Source organism: Paroedura picta, chromosome 7 (assembly GCF_049243985.1).
Source record: "Paroedura picta isolate Pp20150507F chromosome 7, Ppicta_v3.0, whole genome shotgun sequence".
Taxonomy (NCBI): Eukaryota; Metazoa; Chordata; class Lepidosauria; order Squamata; family Gekkonidae; genus Paroedura; species Paroedura picta.
The window spans coordinates 101997281-102018905 of record NC_135375.1 but is presented as its reverse complement, the minus strand read 5'-3'; the positions used below and the strand labels follow the sequence as shown (position 1 = coordinate 102018905).

The 21625-nt window shown below is 47.7% G+C and overlaps 1 protein-coding gene across 3 annotated transcripts in view; it reads left to right on the top strand.

Moving 5' to 3' along the window:
* Window positions 1–12764: 12764 nt before the first annotated feature.
* The window catches only part of CD4 (CD4 molecule), a 44949-nt gene continuing 36088 nt past the window's right edge, over window positions 12765–21625 (top strand). For all 3 annotated transcript variants that reach the window (XM_077345779.1, XM_077345778.1, XM_077345777.1), the window contains exon 1: window positions 12765–12995. The gene's annotated coding sequence lies outside the window, so the exon portion shown is untranslated. The remainder of the gene's footprint in view (window positions 12996–21625) is intronic.

Sequence of the window (21625 nt, the reverse complement as noted above, 5' to 3'; positions counted from 1 at the left end):
AGAAATCCGCACACAAAGGGAAAAGTTATTTACGCAGTTAGCCTTAAGGGTTCATGAGGTTCCTTGTTTAGCTTCACTACAGCTGCTCTGGAATCTAAGAAGAAAAAGCTGTTTTTTTGTACCTAATTTTTGGAGCCTTAAAGCGGTTTACAATCACCTTGCCTTCTTCTCCCTGCAGCAGGCACCCTGTGAGGTAGGTGAGGCTGAGAGAGCTGTGAGAGAACTGTGACTGGCCCATGGTCACCCAGCAAGCCTCAGAAGGGCTGACAATCGCCTTCCCTTCTCCTACAACAGGCCCTATGCGAGGCAGGTGAGGCAGGTAGAGTTCTGAAAGAACTGTGAGTGGCCCAAGGTCACTCAACAGGTCTCATGTGTTTTATTTGTTTGTTTGTTTGTTTTTATTTAGATACCACCCTCCCTTGAGGCTCAGGGCGATTTACATAAAACGTAGAAACATCACATAGAACTTAGTTTACATAAAACTTTCCTACAACAACAACAACAATAATAATCTTAACATTAAACTGTAACATAGGTGCAAACTATAACAAGGAGAACAGGTCCAGAACAGAACACATGGGTGGATTTTTTAGGAGGGAGGGAGCAGGGACCCTGTAGATGTTACTGGTCACTTGGTCTCAACCAAATGCCTGGCGGAAGAGCTCCCTTTTACAGGCCCTGCGGAACTGTTTTAGCTCCGTCAGGGCCCTGATCTCCTCCGGGAGCTCATTCCACCAGGTAGGGGCCAGGACTGAGAAGGCTCTGGCCCTGGTTGAGGCCAAGCGGGCTTCTTTAGGGCCAGGGATCATTAGTTGGTTGGTCATGACGGAGCGTAAAGATCATTGAGGGGCATAGGCAGGGAGGCAGTCTCTCAGGTACACTGGACCCTGACTACATATGGCCTTAAAGGTAATTACCAGAACCTTTAGCCTGAATTCAACTGGCAACCATTGAAGTTGGTGGAGAATGGGCTGAATGAGCAACCATTGAAGTTGGTGGAGAATGAGCCCTCCATGGTGTTGCTGTGAGGACCCTGGCTGCTGTGTTTTAGACCAGCTGTAGTGTCAAGATCAAGGCTAAGGGTAGGCCTGCATAGAGCGAGTTGCAGAAGTCCAGTCTAAAGGTGACCGTTGCAAGAATCACTGTGGCTAGGTGTTCTGTGGCCAGGTAGGGTGCTAATGGCAGAAAGCGAAGAGGAACTAACGAGCCTCTTGATGTGGGTGAAGGAGGAGAGTGCAAAAGTTGGCTTGAAACTCAACGTCAAGAAAACGAAGATCATGGCATCCGGCCCTCTCAATTCCTGGCAAATAGATGGGGAAGAAATGGAGGTACTGACAGATTTTATTTTCCTGGGGGACTGCAGCAAAGAAATTAAAAGACACTTGCTCCTGGGGAGGAAAGCTATGGCAAATCTAGACAGCATCCTAAAAAGCAGAGACATCACACTGCCAACAAAAGTGCGTTTAGTCAAGGCTATGGCATTCCCATTTGCAATGTATGGCTGTGAAAGTTGGACCATAAGGAAGGCCGAGCGTCAAATAATTAAGGCTTTTGAACTCTGGTGCTGGAGAAGACTCTTGCGAGTCCTTTTGACTGCAAGGTGAACAAACCGGTCAGTCCTAGAGGAGATCAGCCCTGACTACTCCTTAGAAGGCCAGATCCTGAAGATGAAACTCAAATATTTTGGCCACCTCATGAGAAGGAAGGACTCCCTGGAGAAGAGCCTAATGCTGGGAGCAATTGAGGGCAAAAGAAGAAGGGGACGACAGAGAATGAGGTGGCTGGATGGAGTCACTGAAGCAGTCGGTGCAAACTTAAATGGACTCCAGGGAATGGTAGAGGACAGGAAGGCCTGGAGGATAATTGTCCATGGGGTCATGATGGGTCACACCTAACAACAACAAAGGGCACTAGTAGCTTGGCTTGACAGAGGTGGTAGAATGCCAGCAGCACTACTTTTGTGATCTGGGCTGTAAGGGAAGCATCCAGGATCACGCCCAGGTTCCTGACAGAGTGAGCCACTGAGAGCTGTACACCGTCCAGGGTAGGCAGACACACTTCCTCACATGGACCCTTCCTACCCAGCCACAGATTATCCATCTTTGAAGGATTGAGCTTCAGATGACTCTGCTTGAGCAGAGGGGCTTTCAATTACTTACCAGTCCTCTCCCCATAACAGACACCCTATGAGGTAGGTGGGGCTGAGAGAGCTCTGAAAGAACTGTGACTGATCAAAGATCACCCAGCTGGCTGAATACGGAGGAAAAATGGAGAAGCAAACCCAGCTCTCCAGATTATAGGCTGATGCTCTTAACCACTACACCGAGGCAATGGCTAGCCACCTCTCCTCATTTCCTGCCTTGAACACCAAGCAGTTGGAGTTGATTGTAACTCAGTGGAGTATTCTGTTTTCAAAATCTGAGAACCATTCCCAGCAAGGGAGGCAAACATGAACAATCCCATTTTTATGGGACCTCTCTCAGCCCCACCTGCCTCACAGGGTGTAATTGTGGGGAGAGGAAGGAAAGGGAAGGTGATTCTAAGCTGCTTTGAGGCTGCTTCAGGTATTGAAAAGCAGGGTCTACAAAGCAACTCTTCTTCTTTGAGGAATTGCTAAGCAGAGGGAGGCAATGGCAAAGCACCCCTTCTCCTCTCTTGTCCTGAAAATCCCATGAAGTTCGCCATGAGCAGTTTCTGACTTGATGGCACTATTGTTATTTTACTGGCTATTGTAGATTTTCTAGGCTGTGTGGTTGTGATTTTGTCCCTGTCGTTCTGAGACTACCTGTGGCTGACGTCTTCAGAGGTAGGACACAGCAAGATGATATCTTTCCATGAAAAAGTATGGAGTGTGTGAACAGTTGGTGGGCATATTATTTACTTCTCAGGGTGTGTGTGTAACACATCACATTCCTGTCTTATCTGGGAATGTCCTAGTGGATGGACTGGACCTAGGAATTGCTTTTCAGTGTCTGGGTAAAGTTAATTAGCAAGTCCACCAGGAAGTGTTTTTATTATGACTGGGTGGAGTTCATTAGAAAGTCCATTAATTATGTTCTTGTCTGTGTTATCTGATGAACCATTGCAAGGTGTTTTTAGAATCCCATGTTTTTTAAAAATAGTGACCTTTAGGGCTGGTTACTGGTGAAGCATCAGAGACTAAATCTACCAGTCCATGGCCACACAGTCCAGAAATCCCAATTCAACCAGTTGACCCTGGCCATCAAATCTTTCAACCATTCATTATTATTATTATTAGAGTTTGATTGAGGAAATCAGTTGTTCTCGACTGGATTTCCCCCCAAGCAGCAACAGCTGAAGAAAAACAAAAGGCAAAATTGCAACTCATGACGTAACAGTGTGAACTTGGTTGTGTGTTGCCATGTTCTACCTACACTCTTGACCCTATTGCTGGGAAGCCGTACCACAAAGAAGCCGTACTGTTGTCATCTGTTCCCACCATGTTATATTGTCAATCAGACGACACGATCTTTCCAACAGCCAGTGCATCGCCTGTGGTTGCGACTTCACACCTTCTTGCATGGTTTCCTTTATGTGCTCCACGCAAAAGCCAGCAAGGTGCCCCAGAGGTTGATGGGTGTTGTCATCATCTTCGATGGGGTGACGTGACAGAAATCTGCCCTGGCCGACCTGCGGATTCCTGAATCCTCTCACAGTGACACTCCCATATAAGCCAGTGATGCTTCATAGTAAGGATACTGAACATGAGGAGAAACTTAAAACTTTTCCCACCAAAAGACGGGGCAAGGGAGAACATCGTCTAAGTACAGGGTGGCTGATGCTGGCACCCGCCCCCAAAACAGTGTGATAATGTCAGTGTCAAAAAAAAAAGATGGACAAAATTGAAAGGGTTCAGAGGAGAGCGACGAGGTTGATCCGGAGCCTGGGGACCAAGCCCTGTGAGGAAAGGTGGAAGAACTTGGGAATGTTCAGCCTGGAGAAGAGGAGGATGAGAGGGGACACTTGAAATATTTGAAAGGTTGTCACTTGGAGGAGGGCAGGGAATGGTTCCTGTTGGCAGCAGAGGTTAGGACCGGCAGTAACGGGCTTAAACTACGTGGAGAACGATATCAGCTAGATAGCAGGAATTTCCCCCCCGCAGAGTAGTTCAGTAGAGGAATGGGCTGCCTACGGAGGTGGTGAGCTCCCCCTCACTGGCAGTCTTCGAGCAGCAGCTGGATGGATCCTTATCCTGGATGCTTGAGACTGATCCTGCACTGAGCAGGGCAGGTAAAGGGTTAAGAGCAGCAGCCTATAATTTGGAGGACTGTGTTTGATTCCCCACTCCTCCTCCCCATGCAGCTATCTGGGAGAGTAGGGCTGGTCACAGTTCTCTCAGAGGAAAGGTGATTCTAAGCACCTCTGAGACACATGAGGCCTGTTGGGTAACCTTGGGTCAGACCCAGCTCTCTCAGAGCTCTCTTAGCCTTACCTACCTCACAGGGTGTCTGTTGTGGGGAGGAGGGTAGGGGATTGAACACTGCTCTGAGACACATGAGGCCTGTTGGGTGACCTTGGGCCAGTCACAGTTCTCTGAGAGCCCTCTCATCACCTACCTCATGTGGTTATTGGTGTGTAGAGAAGGAGGATAGGAGATTGTAAGCATGAGGCCTGCTGGGTGACCTTGGGCCAGTCACAGTTCTCTCAGAGCTCTCCCCACCTCACCTACCTCACTGTCTGCTGTGGACAGAGGAAGGGAAAGTGATAGTAAGCTGCTTTGAGACTTCTTCATGTAGTAAAAGGGAGTTTACAAAAAAACAGCTCTTCTTCCTTTTCTAGCTGGTATTATCATCCTCCGGGTGATGGCTCGATATCTCCTGGGCTTTCAACTCATCTCCAGGTGACAGAGAACAGTTCACCCGCAGAAAATGGCCACTTCAGAAGGTGGACTGTATGACATTATACCTCCCTGAAGTCTCTCCCCTCCCCAAATCCCACCCTCCTGAGGCACCCCCCCCCCAAATCCTCAGGTTCCCCCCAACCCAGGCTTGAATCCGGACCTCCTTTCATGGCAAGGCTGTTTTTTGCTTTTCAGAAGTGCCGGTCAGCCTTTAAATCCCCCTTTTTTGGATTTAAAAGCAACAACAGTTTGCAGCCTGGGAAAGCAAAGGATTATGCAGGCTTAAGGGTTGATTCGTTTTGAACCAACCATTTTTCCCTCTAGGCTGGGGGGGGGAAAGCTTAATAATCAACTCTGGCAATTCCTGATGCAAGAAGAACAACAGTTACTTTAAAAGAAAGCACCGCAGGACACCCTCTGAATGCGGAGTTTGTTTTCCTTCAAAGGAACCCCAAATGCAATTAACTTCTCTAGATCATGTGCTTTATATTTAACGTGTTAATCAGAGCGGCTCATGGGGGGTCCTGAGGGGGCTGATGGTGCTACCTAGGAAGCAGGTGATCTCAGGTAAGCAAGCAGTTTTTGAGTCCAGCTTCTAGTAAAGAGCTTTCTGGTGTGCGCAAGAAATAAAGAGGCAATATTGAAAATCCATATTCCGGATTCTGGAGAGCATGCATTTCCCTCTATATATACTCTGTAAGGCAGTGGTCCCCAACCTTTCTGAGGTTGGGGACCGGCAGGGCATTGGGGCGCGGCCCGCGGCCCGCGCCCACGCGGGCCACGCCCACGGATCGGCCGCGCCCGTGGGCCGCACCCACGCATCGGGCCGTGCCCCCGCATCGGGCCGCGCCCGCGAGCCGCTCCTGCACATCGGGCCGCGCCCCCCGCGAGCCGCGCCCGCACATCGGCCGCTCCCACACGGGCGCGGCCCGGCCCCGATTTCCTCTCCCCGCCCTCCCGCAGTAAGTAGCTTCCCGGGCTGCAAGCTTGCGGCCGGGGAAGTTTTTTACTGCGGGGGGGGGGCGGGGAGAGGGAGCCGCAGCCCGGCGCCATGGCCTTCGCGGCCCGGTACCAGGCCGCGGCCCGCAGGTTGGGGACCACTGCTGTAAGGTGAAACAGCATTTATTTCATTTTTATCTTGGCCTTTCTTCTGTTGGCAGAGTTCTAATATGCAGAGAGAGCTGAGCACCAGCATGCTTAAAGTATAAAAGAGTTTTTGTGCAGAAGAGAAACCACTATGGAGAGAGAGAGAGAGAGAGAGAGAGAGAGAGAGAGCCTACAGTCTAACTAATTGTTGTCTGCAGCCATTCTTCTGTTATTCAACTGCTGTTCTGGAGGCAAGCAGGCAGGAAAGGTACTCAAAAAGCAGGAAGTGTCCTGTTGAGCCAATCAGGACACTGGAAGAGATAATTTGAAAATCATCAGGAAGTTCCCATCCTATTAATGCTAAATACCTTCTGCCGCCCCCTGCAGGACGCCCTTTATATTCTGCTCAATTATGCTTGTTGTATAATAATAAAAAATTTAAAAATTGCCCCTCTAACAAAAATGTTTCTGGCTACAGGCTTGCCTCCAGGGGACCCGATCTCTGTAATATGAAGGTAAAGTGTAATTCCAGGAGGGGGAAATCTCCAGGTCCCAGCTGGAGGCTGGCATCCCTGCATCGGGCCCAGGGGCCCTGCTCAGCACCCAGGCTTGGGTCTCCTCGCTGAGAAGAGCAAACTGCATCTCCCTCCGGCTCATTGTCAACAACCTCAAAAGGGAGAAGGCCTGGCTGAGAACACCTGACACCTGGTCCAGCTTGCAGAGGGAGCGTCAGATGGCAGGCAGCCAGCAAAACAGAAGCTTTTAACACGTCCCTCCTGCCGAGCCGGCCTCCCTGGAGGAAGCACCCGCAATGACAAAACCATTTAAAACATCGCTGGCAGGATCAAGGCAGGAGCCGGAGCTGCCCGGCTAGTCTGAGCAGATCGCACAGAGTTGGGAGGTGGAATCAAAAGCCAAGGGATTGGACCACAGACCTCAAAACACGCAGGTTGGGTCTGCTCCAGACAGCGAGTCCTTCTTGACTTTGTTTACGTCCCGCTTTCCCTCCCCGCCAAAGTGGGCTCAAAAGCAGCATCGGGCCTTGTTACATGAGACACATCACTGCAGACACCTGTATGAGTTGGGGTTGCCAGCAAAAGAGGAGAAAAAACGTGCAATCACTTGGGCTGCAAAAAGAAAAGCAGCTTCACAGGAGTGCCCGATACGACACATGAGATAAAGGTGGACTCAGGAACACCAGAGTCCTTTTGAGTGAACCAGAAGTCACAAATTAAGCTTGAGAAGCAGACAAAACGAAACAAAGACGCAAGTAGCCCAATCTAAGGGGATAATGCAGGGGTAGTCAAACTGCGGCCCTCCAGATGTCCGCAAATGCTGGCAGGGGCTCCTGGGAATTGTAGTCCTCGGATATCTGGAGGGCCGCAGTTTGACTACCCCTGATCTAAGGGGTCACAGGCCTCAACAGTACTTTGCCAATCTTTTCTGGCTGGCAACGCAAGAGCGTTTTAAGGAAGAACAGTTCACACTGTTTAGGCCTTGGGGAAAAGGTCCAATTGGTTAAAGGGCACAATGTCTAGAATCTCTTAGAATGGAAGGAAATGATGACAGGGAGGGGCCGAGACTGATAGTGCATCTGCTTGGTATGCCAAAGGTCCCTGGTTCAATCCCCGGCATCCCCAATTCAAGGATCAGGGGATGTGAGAGACCTCCACCGGAAACCTGGGAGAGCTGCTGCTAGTCTTAGAAATGACTTTCATAGGTAGATCGATGGTTTGATTCAGTAGAAGGCAGCTTCCTGAATGTTCACGGGTGACGTCTGACAAAGAATGTACAAAACAGCTGTTGTGATGCCATGGATTGAGTATGGGAGGAAGATTTGGAAAATATGACCTCAGATCCCCCCTCTGGGAGACCTTGGCCCAGTCATTTTTCTCTTCACCCAACTTACCTCCCTGAGTTGTTGTCATGAGGATAAAATGTGGGACTGGAGAATGACATTATAAGCCACTTTGGAAAGAAAAGTGGTGTACAAATACCTAAATAACAAAGAATATGGATTGCATGAAAGCAGATAAAGATTAGGAGAGAGAGAGAGAGATGGTTTTTTTGCATCCCACTTTTTACCACCCAAAGGAGTTTCAAAGCGGCTTACAATCACCTGCCCTTCCTGCTCCCACAACAGAAACCTGTGAGGGAGGTGAGGCTGGGAGAGCTCTAAGAGAAGTGCTCTGCAAGAACATCTCTAAGAACTGTGGCTGGCCCAAGGCCACCCAGTTCTCCAGATTGGAGGCTGCCCTTGAGTTGGCATAGCAGTACACTAGAAAGAAACCTATTTGTTTGTTTGTTTAAAATGTTTATTTGTCTAATTTTTTGCTTGTAGAACACAAGGTCATTTGGGGGTGGAAAGTGGCAGAATGGACCTGTTTTGGAATGCAAGCCCTGTTCCACTCCAAGGAATTCCCAACTCCTGATAAGGCTTCTCTCCGTCTCTCTCTCTCGGGTAACCACGGCCACCGCTGCTATGGAATTGTCTACTGAGAGAGTCAGAACTCTCATAACTTTTCAATTCTGTGGCCTTGACCTACACTTCGATTTCACAATTTTCATCTTGGAAAAGGGTTGTTCACAGAGGTATGTAGTGCTAAAGACTGCGAATGTGCCTGCAGCAAATGTCTTTCGTTTGATAAATTTATCAGGTAGACCAGAATAGAAATTGAACAGACTATTTTCACATTTCCTCCATTACTTTAGCCATTCACTTTTAAACAAATTCACCGTCTACCACTCTCAGCAATACATTTAGCAACATGATAGCTGGCCCTCACAGTAGACAGGTTCTCGTTCACATGCTTTCTAAAACTAATTTGCTGCAAAAACATTGATTTTTTAAGAGGGTTTATCTTGTTCACTCGCACCTCTCCTTGATATATTCAGTAGCTCTTGCGACAGGATTCAAAGTGCCTTTTAATATTGTACTCCTTTAAGACTGAGACAGTTTCAATGTATATCAAGCAAACTGCTTTATCCTTGTTTGAAACAAAGAAGTACTCAGTAGTCCATTTGTCATTACAGACACGGTGCTCATCTGCAATTCTCTGCAGAGCCAGGAAATGGCAAGGCACCTCTAAATGTCCCTTGCCTGGCTGCCAGACAATCCTTGGATCTCCTGACTATATTTTTTTTTGGGGGGGGGGATTTCACAGAGTAGTCCAGCAGTGGAATCGACTGCCTAAGGAGATGGTGAGCTCCCCCTCACTGGCCGTCTTCAAGCAGAGGCTGGACAGATACTTATCCTGAATGCTTTAGGCTGATCCTGCGTTGAGCAGGGGGTTGGACGAGATGGCCTGTATGGCCCCTTCCAACACTATGATTCTAGGATTCTATGATAAGAAATTTGCTGCTGATACTCAAAACCCTGTGGCCCCCATCTGTTCACCTGGCTGAGGCCTCCACTGTGAGCTATACGTGGAATCTTCTGAGCCCTCCTGATGTTCAACATTTCAGACATGGCTTTCTGTGATCTATTGTGGGTAAGACAGCGACTGTCTTCCTATTGTCACACCTGTAAACCAACACTGTATCCCCCACCTGAGGGAGGGGCACCAGTGGCAAGGAAGGAGTGGGTGGCCGCCGTGAGATGAAATCTCAGCAGCGCACGGAGGCTTTGTGGATTTCCTCCAAGTTACTCGACAGGGATTCAGAGAAAGAGGCCCACAGAATGTGGGTGAGAAACCACAGCCTCCCTCCCTCCATCTTATCCCCCCCCCCCCAAAGAGGAGTGATCACTGAAATTCAGCTTCACAAAGTACAGTCACTTACCGTGTGTTAAACAGTCCCCTTGTTGTGGAGGTTGCAGGTGAGCCAAGTTATGTCTGACACGGATGGCCTAGGACAGGGGTAGTCAAACTGCGGCCCTCCAGATGTCCATGGACTACAACTCCAACCACCACCAGGAGGCTGAGAACAGCCCTACCTAGGAAGAAGTAGCCAATGCCTGTCTGGAAAATCAAGCTAAAAGACCCCAAACAGATGTGCTCTGGGAATTCCATGCTTGGAGTTCCAAGAAATTTTTAAAACTGCAGATTGAGTTTTGGGGAAAACATCACTAGGAGTTGTCACTACCAGCATGTATCTGGTGTGGGCCTAATACATCTTCTTGCCACACAGGTAATCCAGGTTTTGCTCTGGGTGTTGGCCAGCCCCCCGAAACACTAAAATGCGTGCGGTGGGATTTTGGAACACCTCCAGGAACACCTCCATTCATGTGATCATGTCTGACCACCTTGCCAGCGATATGATTCGCAATAAGTTTTGTACGTCTGAGCTAAAGAGTGTTCGTGCAGAGTGTGTGTGTGTGTGTGTGTGTGTGTGTAGGGGGGAGTGTTAATTTAATTAAAACTTGCTAGAATAGGCTATTTGGGAAACAGGTGGGAAATCACCGCCGCTTGTGAAATTAAAAAACTGAACCTGCAGTAGGTGTGAAATTGTTATTACAAATGGCTCCGTTAAAGACACAAGGAGGAGGGTGGCTGTTGTGTCAATCGCAAGCCGAATTCTTTGAGCCCTTAGGGACTGACAGCTTGCTGACTGTGCAAAACTGAGCTAAAAGTATTCTTCCTACTTACTTAAGATAATTTTTTAAAAATGCTTCAGCAACCTCCCGGAGGAAATCAGGGCCCTGACGGAGCTAAAACAGTTCCGCAGGGCCTGCAAAAGGGATGGACTTTTGCTGGCAGGGGCTCATGGGAATTGTAGTCCATGGACATCTGGAGGGCGGCAGTTTGACTACCCCTGGCCTAGAACAACTGGCTGGCAACTGTGTGAAGCCGGAGGCTGGATTCAGTGGGCTCCTATTGTGTTCTTACATTTCCTTTATACAGATTTGCACTTAGTCTGATGTGACACTTTGATCCACGGGGCTGCGGTTTGGGAATATGCTGCGAATTATTGTGAGCCAAGCCTGTATAATTATGCGCCATCCACTTTATGTGGTTAATGTTCTGTTTCGTGCTGTTGTTTTTCCCCCTCCCCCAGCATCATCAGCCATATTGAGGCCTTGGCAGTCAGAAAGCAGAATAGGGACAGATTAAATAATTGGGGGGAAAAAATTAAAGTCTGTGCAAAATTTGCACTTAATTAAAGAAAGGCTCTCGAGTTCCTTTTGCAATCGCAGGGGTCGAGATGGTTTTAAACCGCTCTCAGATAATCCTTCCCTGCTCATGCACGCAATTGGGAAAGTGATTTAATTAACAAGCTGCCAGCTACCATCCTGCCACTGTTAGCTGAACTGGCGATGACTGACGCCTTTTAGTTTCATAATTAAGGACAGATTGGCTTTTTGTACTCAGTGTTGCTTGATTTTCTAAATGAAGCAGAGAGAAGCAGGGACTTGTCTTGACCTAAGGTTGCCAGATCTGGGTTTGGGAAATACCCAGAGGCTTTGGGGGCGGAGTCATGAGTGGGCGGGATTTGGGGTGGGGAAGGACCTCAGTGGGGTACAATGCGGTGGAGTCCACCCTCTAAAGCAGCCATTTTCTCCAGGGGAACTGATCTCTGTTGCCTGGAGAGGAGCTATAATTCTAGGGGATCCCCAGGTCTCACTTGGAGGTTAGTTGACCTGGTCTCCTCCTTAACCCAATTGAAGACTTGTCGGTGTTTCTCGTTACTTGTTATCATGGGCTTGGAAATTCCAGGAGACTTGGGAAGGGAGGGATTTGGAGAAAGTAGGGACCTCTGCAGCTTACAATGCCACGGAGTTTACGCTCCAAGAGGGAGAACTCATGTCTGCAGATCAGTACTCCTTTCAGGCCCCACCCAAAGGTTGGCAACTCCACACAGCTCTGAGTGAGATGATATTTTGATCCAGATTCTTGGTGCTTGGTGCTTAAGAACGGGCAGCTGCTCAAGAGTCCTGTAGCACCCAAAAGGCTGGCAGATTTTTAGCAGCATCAGGGTTTTACTGCCCCAAACCACTTCTCAGATGCATATGGTCCAAGTCACCATGCTGTGGGCGTTGGCAGATGCCCCACCTAACCGCATGCTGACACTAGCCCTGGAATAATGGAGCTTGTGGTTAGGCCTGACATATATATATAACTGAGACACAAAACCAGGTTGGTGTAGAGGGTAAGAGTGGCAGTTTCTAACCCGGTGAGCCGGGTTTGATTCCCCGCTCCCCCTCCACATGCAGCCAGCTGGGTGACCTTGGGCTCACCACAGCAGTGATGGAGCTGTTCTCTTCTGACAAAGCAGTAATTTCAGGGCTCTCTCAGCCTCACCCACCTCACAGGGTGTCTGTTGTGGGGAGAGGAAAGGGAAGGCGATTGTAAATTGCTCTGAGACTCCTTTGGGCAGTGAAAAATGGGGTATAAAACTTTATTCTTATTCTTCAAAATCATTGCAAGCGGTCCAGACAGAAGAGAAAAACGGAATCCAAGTGCCCTGTAGGTCTGTCATTCCTATGTGAAGCCCAACCGTGCTGGTCTAGAGTGAATGAATTTTTTTCATATTGATCTCTGGCTAACCTGAGTCCAAAGCATCCTAACTCAAAAAGATGACACAGGGGGGAATTTCAGTCAGAAACTGGAAACTAGATCACACACACACACACACACACACAGAGAGAGAGAGAGAGAGAGAGAGAGAGGTTATGAAAGATGTCTTAGAACAGGGGTAGTCAACCTGTGGTCCTGTGGATCTGGAGGACCACAGGTTGACTACCCCTGTCTTAGAAGACACGATTAAAGCTTCAGGAGGACAGTTCCCTAAAAGCCACAAGCAGCCCGTTGCCAAGGGAAGTGGCCAAGTCCCTCTCTTGCACAGCTCTCTGAGACGTCTGACCTGATACAAACTTATTTTCTGCTTTCCACCGAGAGGGGTGGAGGCAGAGAGAAAATGCTGAGTGGCTTTCTGAACATGACAGCCTCGACAAACGTCTCACTGGTTTGAGAACAAGAATGAGGGTTTAGGTTTTTTCCCCCTCCCTTCTTCTGCCAGAGTTGTTATGCGGAGATCAGTGAACACCTGGTGAGGAGCCCTCGCAGAGCTAAAAAGGAGAGACAAGAAACGGTGACACAGAAACCGTGAGGTAAGGCCCCCATTTTCACTGGCTTCTCAGCCACAGATCCAACTACGGCCTAGAAACTTTACTGATGATCCGTCACATTTGGTTTTGCTCCTCTGGGGAATTATTTTTCTGGGAGGTGAAAAACAATATGCCTTTGTTCCCATCTATTTGCAAAACACCATGTCTCTGTTTCGGATAGAACATCGCTTTCTTTCTAAAAGGAGAGCGTGCCGTGCACGCCAACATTTAATAAACTAGACCAGAAGCCGAGAGAGACGACAGGCTCTTTCTGTCTTATTTGGCTTTCCAGTTGAAAGCAATTTCCTGCGACCACACTATTACCAGGCAAAAAGAAAAAAAGACAGGCAAACGGAGGGTGCCTGTCTTTTTCCCCACCCAGGGCTAATAACAGTCTGAGATGCTGATGGTCAGTTTTGATGAGCAAAATCATGGGGAAGGACTGCATCCTGCACCAGAGCCCCAATGCAAATCATTTGCCATTTCCATTTAAGGAACTTTGGGAAGTTAAATTGATGAACACCCTCCTCCCAATTTATCTTTCTGGGATATTTTACTAGGTAGGATCTGTTTGTTCCTCTCTTGTTGTCTGTCCTAGATTTTTTCTTGGACTATGTAGGGGGTCTAACTTTTTTCTAGACAGCTATTTCTTCATGCACTCCACATCCTTGATCTTCTATTTCCTTATTTCCTATCATTCTCCTATTTTCCTTCTCGTGTCCTGTTGCTTGCATCATCCCTCCTCAAGATAACCCTCTCTGGAAACTCTGATTCAAATTGCTCAGGACATTTGTTTCCACTTGTCTTGAAAATTGCTTCCATCTTCGCCCAGGACTTCACCGCCGGGCTAACTCATCCGCGCTGCCTACATTCCTAAGCGAAGGTTTCCCCTTTTTAATAACCCAAGAACCTTCCAGTCAGCTTGAAATAATGGGCATCAGTATGTTCAAGCAGCATCTCCCAGGACCATTTTGGAGCCTGGAGGTCCAAACGCTCCCACCCATCGAACTTTATATGTCATAGATGTATTTATTGAGAAATTATGCCCTGCTTTTCTCCTCTGTGTGGACCCAAAGCGATTCACAGCATTGGTTTTTCCCTATTCCATTTTATCTTCACAACAATCTTTTGTTGAAGGAGGGTCATGAGCGTGGTTGGACCTAGGAGGGAAACGGTTGAATAAAAAGGCCACAGAGGATGTTTCTACACCCGGAAACAGAGCAAGCCTGGCCTCTCAGAGAAACACGCCAAAAAGGGAGTTTAGAGACCCCGAACAGAATAGCCTGGAAGACCAGTATAGAGGCATCAGTGCTGGCATAATTATATGACTTTGTGTAAATTAGAAGCCATCTGACCCTTTATCAATAGCTGCATTTTGCTGAGGCCTAGGTACAGAAGCGGTGACATTTCTAATTCTTATTTAATTATTAAGAATTGGGTAGGATAACTGTCATGTTTCTGCACAGTAGGTTAGGCTGGGAGTGTGTGACTGGCCCAAGGGCGCTGAGCAAGCTTCCGTGGCAGAGCGGAGATTTGAACTCGAGTCTCTCAGATTCCAGTCCGGCCCTCTAACCACCACACCAAAGTGTCCCATAGGGCCCACCCCATTGAGACATTTATCCTGTGAAAGCTTCAGAGGAGTACAAGAGTCTCAAATCAGCATGGACCTTGTACAAAGTTTACATGTTTCGGTGGGAGATTATATAGGATAATTTCTTGATAGATCATGCTTCGGGGGTCCAGCCATCTCCCATTCTTGAGAGCCAGTTTGGTGTTGTGGCTCAGAGTGGCGGTCTGTAATCTGGAGAACAGGGTTTGATTCCCTACTTGGGTGACCATGGGCTAGTTACAGTTTTCGCAGAGCTCTCTCAGCCCCACCTACCTCACAGGGAGTCTGTTGCGGGGAGAGGAAAGGGAGGTGATTGGAAGCCCCTCTGAGAAACATGCAGCCAGTCACAGTTTTCTCAGAGCTCTCTCAGCCTCACCTACCTCACAGGGGGTCTGTTGAGGGGAGGCGAAGAGTAGGCATCTGTAAGCTGCTCTGAGACTCCTTTAGGTAGTCAAAAGCAGGGTACAAAAACCCACATTTTCTACCACGTTTAAAGCCTTCTAAAATTCACCATACGTCAGGGTTGCCTCGCATTACCTCATTTCAGGACTAACCTGGTGGTCTCATCTGCCCAAGAGACATATCAAAAGTACATTAAGGTTGAAATGGGCTTCCAAAATCTCCTTTCTGCAGCGTTCTTAACTGACCGTTCAGCACATCCGCCTCTCCCTTCGCTATCCCCGCATGTGTAAAAAACAATGCAAGAGATAGGAAGGTGTATTTAGGCAAGTATCCTCAAACTGTGGCTACTTCAGAGCAACAAAATAAGACCAGACGAATTTGTAGGGTTTGTTTCTGGAAGGACCCAAATCGTTCCTGTGGTTCCACTAAGGGAGGAGCAAGCGGCCCTTTGCTGGGGTGACCCAGGCCGGCGTGATCTCCTCAGATCTCAGCAGTTAAGAAAGCTCAGCCCTGGTTAGTACATGGAAAGGAAGCCACTGAGAAAGCCCAGGCAGGCAATGGAACTTCATCTGCCTTGAAAATCCCACAAGGGGTCACCATAAATGGACTACAAATTCATGGTACTTCCCACAACCAGAAACAAGAAGGCGCAGAAAGTCAAACAGAAGCAAATAGTGAAGAATGGAGCGAGACAGTATAAAAATGCATCCAGAAATGACTTTCAAAATGAGCAAAGCCATTGCTTGCTGGTTGATTTCCAAAGAGCATACGCATGATGCGGAACAAATGGTTAACTCAGCCTCAGAAGCTATAAGATAGCGTCATGGTCCCTGGGCAGGTCTTTATCCACCCGAGACTTGGCCTGTGAAGCTAAATCTTGGAAACACCCAAAGACGTTATTCTGGAGCTGCAGAGGATAATCCTGTCCATCTGTGACCACAGCTGCCCTTAAGGAGGCTAAATCACCTTTTTTCTCCCAGTCCCCTACTCCAACGATAGTCATCCTGTGGTCCTCCAGATGTTCATGGACTACAATTCCCATGAGCCCCTGCCAGCAAATGCTCTGGAGAACAGGGTTTGATTCCCTACTTGGGTGACCATGGGCTAGTTACAGTTTTCGCAGAGCTCTCTCAGCCCCACCTACTCATTTGGACTCGTCCAATCTGCCTGGGTTTTTACTTGCAAGCAAAAGTCGGTCTCTTTCGCGCTGAGAACAGAAAGTTTTTCTTTTTTTAAACAAGACGGGTATGCTTAACAGCAAATTAAACCATGCTGTTGAGTGCATCTCGAAATGTTTTTGAAGTAGGATTTAAAGATCTGCTTGCAAAGTGCCTCCGTGCTACTTTCCATCTTCCGGGAATTTTCAGGGAGTCGGTTCTTAGATAAAACACAGAATTCTCACATCAGTTAAGAATGACAAATTTATATATTTTTTTCTTCTCCCCTGCCCTTTAGTATATTATAAATGCACAACCTCACTAAGCAAAAGGCCATATTTCATGGTCTTGTACATGTCCAAGTGGCATCAAGTCCCAGCTGACCTAGAGAACCAGCTTGGTGTGGTGGTTAAGACTGGTGGCCTCTAATCTGTAGAACTGGGTTTGATCCTCCCCTCCTCCACAAGTAGCCAGCTGGATGACCTTGGGCCATCCACTGTTCTCTCAGAGCTCCCCTCTCAGCCCCACCTCCCTCAAAGGATGCCTGTTGTGGGGAGAGCAAGGGTAGGTGATTGTAAGCCACTTTGAGACTCCTCCAGGGAGTAAAAAAGAAAGGCTACAAAAAACAGCTCTTCTCTTTTTATGGCAACCCCATATGGTTATCAAGGCAAGAGATGCCATTGCCTTTCTCTGCGTAGTGACCCTGCAAATCTTCGGAGGTCCTCCACAAACGCTAACCAGGTCTCACCCTGCTTAGCAGACAAGATCTGAGAAGATCACAGTCATATCGGCCATCTAGTTCACAAGCTTTCATGGACTTACAAAGGGGCTAACCCAAATTTGCTACCTGGCCTTTCTGTGCCTTCTGTAACAGTTCCTCCCCCTTGCCCTTTCAGTTCCTGACCTTCTGACCCACCTGCGAGAGCGCTGTGACCCACTTTGGGCCCAGTCAACCCTTTGAGAACCACTTGCCGGAAGGATTCTTGGTTTCAGCCCGTTTGGCGTATTGTCTTCATGAATTTGAATCGTACAAATGCGTTTTGTCATGGGTGTGCATCAAGTGCAACCAACTTGCAGCCAATTTATGGTGGCCTTGTAGGGGTTTCAGGGCAAGAGACTAACAGAGCCTGGGTTGCCATTGCCTGCCTCTGCATAGAGACCCCAGATTTCCTTGGTGGTCTCCCATCCCAATACTCACCAGGGCAGACCCTGCTTAGCTTCTGAGATCTGATGCCATTGAGCTAGCCTAGGCATCTAAGTCAGGGCTGTTTTGTCAAACCTGTATTCCAGGGGTAGTCAAACTGCGGCCCTCCAGATGTCCATGGACTACAATTCCCAGGAGCCCCCTGCCAGCATTCGCTGGCAGGGGGCTCCTGGGAATTGTAGTCCATGGACATCTGGAGGGCCGCAGTTTGACTACCTCTGCTGTATTCTATATAGTTTGTTGTTGCTAATGATTAAGAGAACTATACTGCAGTCCTAAGACGGCCAGTTCAGAAGAGAATCCAATTCCTAGCAAGCATGTTTAGGATTTGCAGCGTCAGACACTTACTTACTTACTGACATAACAATAAGCTAGATACACAAGGAGTGGGAATGGAACACAAGGCAGAGTGAAAGAAGGATCTCCGTTCGAGAACAATCATCCTCAGCCATTTTTGGCCATGGCACTTTAAGGAGTTCTTCTCCAGTTCCAGGGTCCCCTGCAGTAGAGCCAGTTTGGTGTAGTGGTTAGGAGTGCGGACTTCTAATCTGGCATGCCGGGTTCGATTCTGCGCTCCCTCACATGCAGCCAGCTGGGTGACCTTGGGCTTGCCACAGCACTGATAAAACTGCTCTGACCGGGCAGTGATATCAGGGCTCTCTCAGCCTCACCCACCCCACAGGGTGTCTGTTGTGGGGAGAGGAAGGGGAAGGCGACTGTAAGCCGCTTTGAGCCTCCTTCGGGTAGGGAAAAGCGGCATATAAGAACCAACTCTTCTTCTTCTTCTTCTTCTTCAGTATGCTGGCTGCTTGCACAATGAACAAGGTTGAAAAAGGCCTGAGCAAAGAGTGAAATAGCTAGACTGGATGGAGCTTGGCTTCTTTATACACGAGACAGATTTCTAGAACATTCAGCCAAGAGAAGCATGTGTGTTCACCCCCCCACCACCACCACCAATGGATGCATGAATTCAAGTATGCACAAAGGAACGGATCTCATGATTGCTCTTTCTTTCCCCTGACAAATATTGAACTTTCTAGCACAGTGGTTCTCAACCTTCCTAATGCCGCGGCCCTTTAATACAGTTCCTCATGTTGTGGTGACCCCTAACCATAAAATGATGCCAGTGTTCTTTCACAGAAATTAAACCGAAACTGACCAAATGGCATGAAGATCCATCGTTCAGGATTGTCCATAAACTGTTTTTTCCCCAGGGTTTCTCAGTTCAGCTCTGCCTCTTGTCCCACCATGCCGATCTTGCTCTTTTCCGCTGCTCCAGACAGACGAACGCTCTAATCTGATCTACCCCGGCCAAGCTGCTCGCCGTGCTGCAACTCCTGTGAAAGGGTCGTTCGACCCCCAAAAAGAGTCCCAACCCCCAGGCTGAGAACCACTGTTCTAGCAATTAGTGACATCACATATGACAAAAAGGTCATTTCGTCATCTCAGTTGCCAGGATCCCCCCCCCCCAAATCCTTTGGGCTCCCCCTCTCACATCTTTCAGTCTGTGGCCCCCGTCAAATATGCCAGGGCTCCCCAGCGGAGCTTTTGACCCCCCCCCCCTTTGACATATCCTGCTCTAGAATGTAAAGTGAGCTTCAATCCCATTAGAGCTGGATTCAGATTCCATTAAGTATAAATGCCTTTAGGTTCAGTTCTAAGAATACTCTCATGGGAGTAAACTTCACGGAATAAAAAGGGATTTAGGAGTGGCAGAAAGGGGCCTCAGGCTTAGGGTTTTCAAGGCAAGAAACGGTGGTTTGCCATAGTTTGTCAGGCCGGCTTAGCTTCTGAGATGTGATGAGATTGAGCCAGCCTGAGCTATCTAGAGTAGAGCGACTTAAATTTGCTTAGGTTTCTACAAGCAAAATTGCAAATATATTATTTGTTTGTTTGTTTGTTTGTTTGTTTGTTTGATTTATTGCCTGCCACTCCCTGATGGCTCATGGCAGGTTACAACAACTGAGTTAAAAGAAAAACCATAAAGCCCCAGTTAAGAACCCAGAATAAAACCACACTCAATTAATCAACACCAAAAAAAGATACACGGCAGAGAAACTGTGCCCTCGAAAAAGTTACTCCAAGCATCTCAAGGGGAGTGGGAGAGAGGAGGGTGAAGATGTAAGTAGCAACTGTCACTTCCTAAAAGAGAGGCCATATAGATCCCCCTGTCCGTACCGACCTCGACCACAGACCTGGCGGAAGAGCTCTGTTTTACAGGCCCTGCGGAACACTGAAAGCTCCCACAGGGCCCTGATTCCCCCAGGTGGGGGCCAGGACCAAAAAGGCCCTGGCCCTGGTCAAGGCCAGACAGACATCCCTGCGGCCTGGAATAACCAACAAATTAGCACCCGCATAGCGTAAAGCCCAATTCCCAATACTTGAGAAAATGCTGTAAACTGTTGCACCCGAGGCTATCTTAAACTGGTATCTTATTTTTTACCGTATTGGGCGGGGCGGGAGGACTGAAATTAGAAAACACATTTTGTAGTTTTAAAAAAAGGAAATCTAATACTTGGATGAAATCTCATAAAGCAACAGTAAGCCTTATTTGGATATCAAGTTAAACTTCGCAATGGAACCTTTTAATAATTCAGTACCGTTATGCACATTAGCGCGAATGTACGGTTGACAAAACTGTTCAAATTTCAATAAAGAATTCAAACAAACTAAAATATATCCTTGAAAATACCCTGCACGTATCTACATTGGCATGGTCGTTCTCTAATGCTGCAGATTCTTACATGCATTTTTCAAGCTCTGCTTTTTGAGCGAGTAAACCCTTCTAGCTTTTCACACGTTCCAAACAGAAGGGGGCAAATGACAAAATTTGCCAGTTGTCGCATTGGAAGAACCGGGGTGAGGGAGTCCTCAGACTTTTTGAGGTTATACTTTGAGACTGACCAAAAGCTTGTCTTACCCTGAAGCTAGCCTGCTCTGGTCAGATCTTGGAAACTAAGCATCATCCACCTTGGTTCGTGCTTGAGTGGGAGGCTGCCCAGAAAGTACCAGGTGGAGCTGTGGAGACAGGCAATGGGAAACCACCTCTTTTAGCCTTGAAAACCCTACAGGGGTCAGTTTAAGTCGCCTGTGACTTGACGGGCAAAACGAAACAAAAGCTTGCCTTAAAAAAACACTCATGGTAAAAGGAAAAATACATCATAGATTTTTTAGTACTCTACCTTTTTAAATCAAAGAATGTTTGCAAAAACCTCCTTCCCAATTTCCCCAGGTTTTTCACATCTTGGGGGGCTGCAAAGTCCAGGTTCAGAATTTTTTTGTCCCCATCACGTTTCAGTCCAGTCCCACCAGCAGCCTAGGCTCAGAAGAAGGTGCCAGTCACCCCTGGTGCTGCTGAGGGTTGAGTTTGAGCCAAACCTCTCCAGAGCATCCAGATCTTTCCCTTTTGACTGCCCCAAGAAGTATCTTGGATGGCTGAGCTGGAGAACCCGCCTGCCGCAAGAACGACTAAGAATGCCACAGGTATCCCCTAAAGAATGGTCCGTGAAAGCTCTAAGAACAGAAAGCAAACCCAAACAAGAAAATACAAACCAGATTGTTAACTGAAGGTGTTTGGAACTGTCCTGCATTTGGATTAACCGCTCGTTTTCAAGAAGGTCACTTCATTCATTCGCTAGCTGAGGGTCACTAGCGGCCAGAAGACGAATGTCCTGTCCTTTTAAAAGAGGTCTAAGGGAATGTAATTTTCCAGGTGATGTTATTTTCCTCCATGCCTTGAAAAGCTACAGCGGCCCCTTTCAACACATTCAGCCTCAGTCAGGCCTTGTTTCTCTACCGACCGTACTGGGAATCCCATGGGTGACTTTAGATTGAAAGCTATCAGAGAATCCTTCCACAAGGGCCTAGAGAGATAAAGTTTCCGCCACTATCCTTAATTTCAATGGAACCTTTTGGGAAAATTTATTTTATTTACCACGTAAAACAGTTATATATACATTTTGTTCTGAACATATTCTCAGATACACACACATGTTCTTGGGTTTTGTTCAGAAAATGAGAAAGATAGTATAGCACTAGCAATGAATGTGCCAATTGCCGACCTTTTCTATTATATCTCTGCAGTAAAAAGGATAGACACTTGCTTTTTAAAAAAAGAATCAAAGCTAGGAATTTAGAAGAAGAGTTGTTTTTTATTCCCCAGTTTTTATTACCCGAAGGAATCTCAGAGGGTCTGACAATTGCTCACCCTTCCTCTCCCCACAACAGACACCCTTGTGAGGTAGGTGAGGCTAAGAGAGCT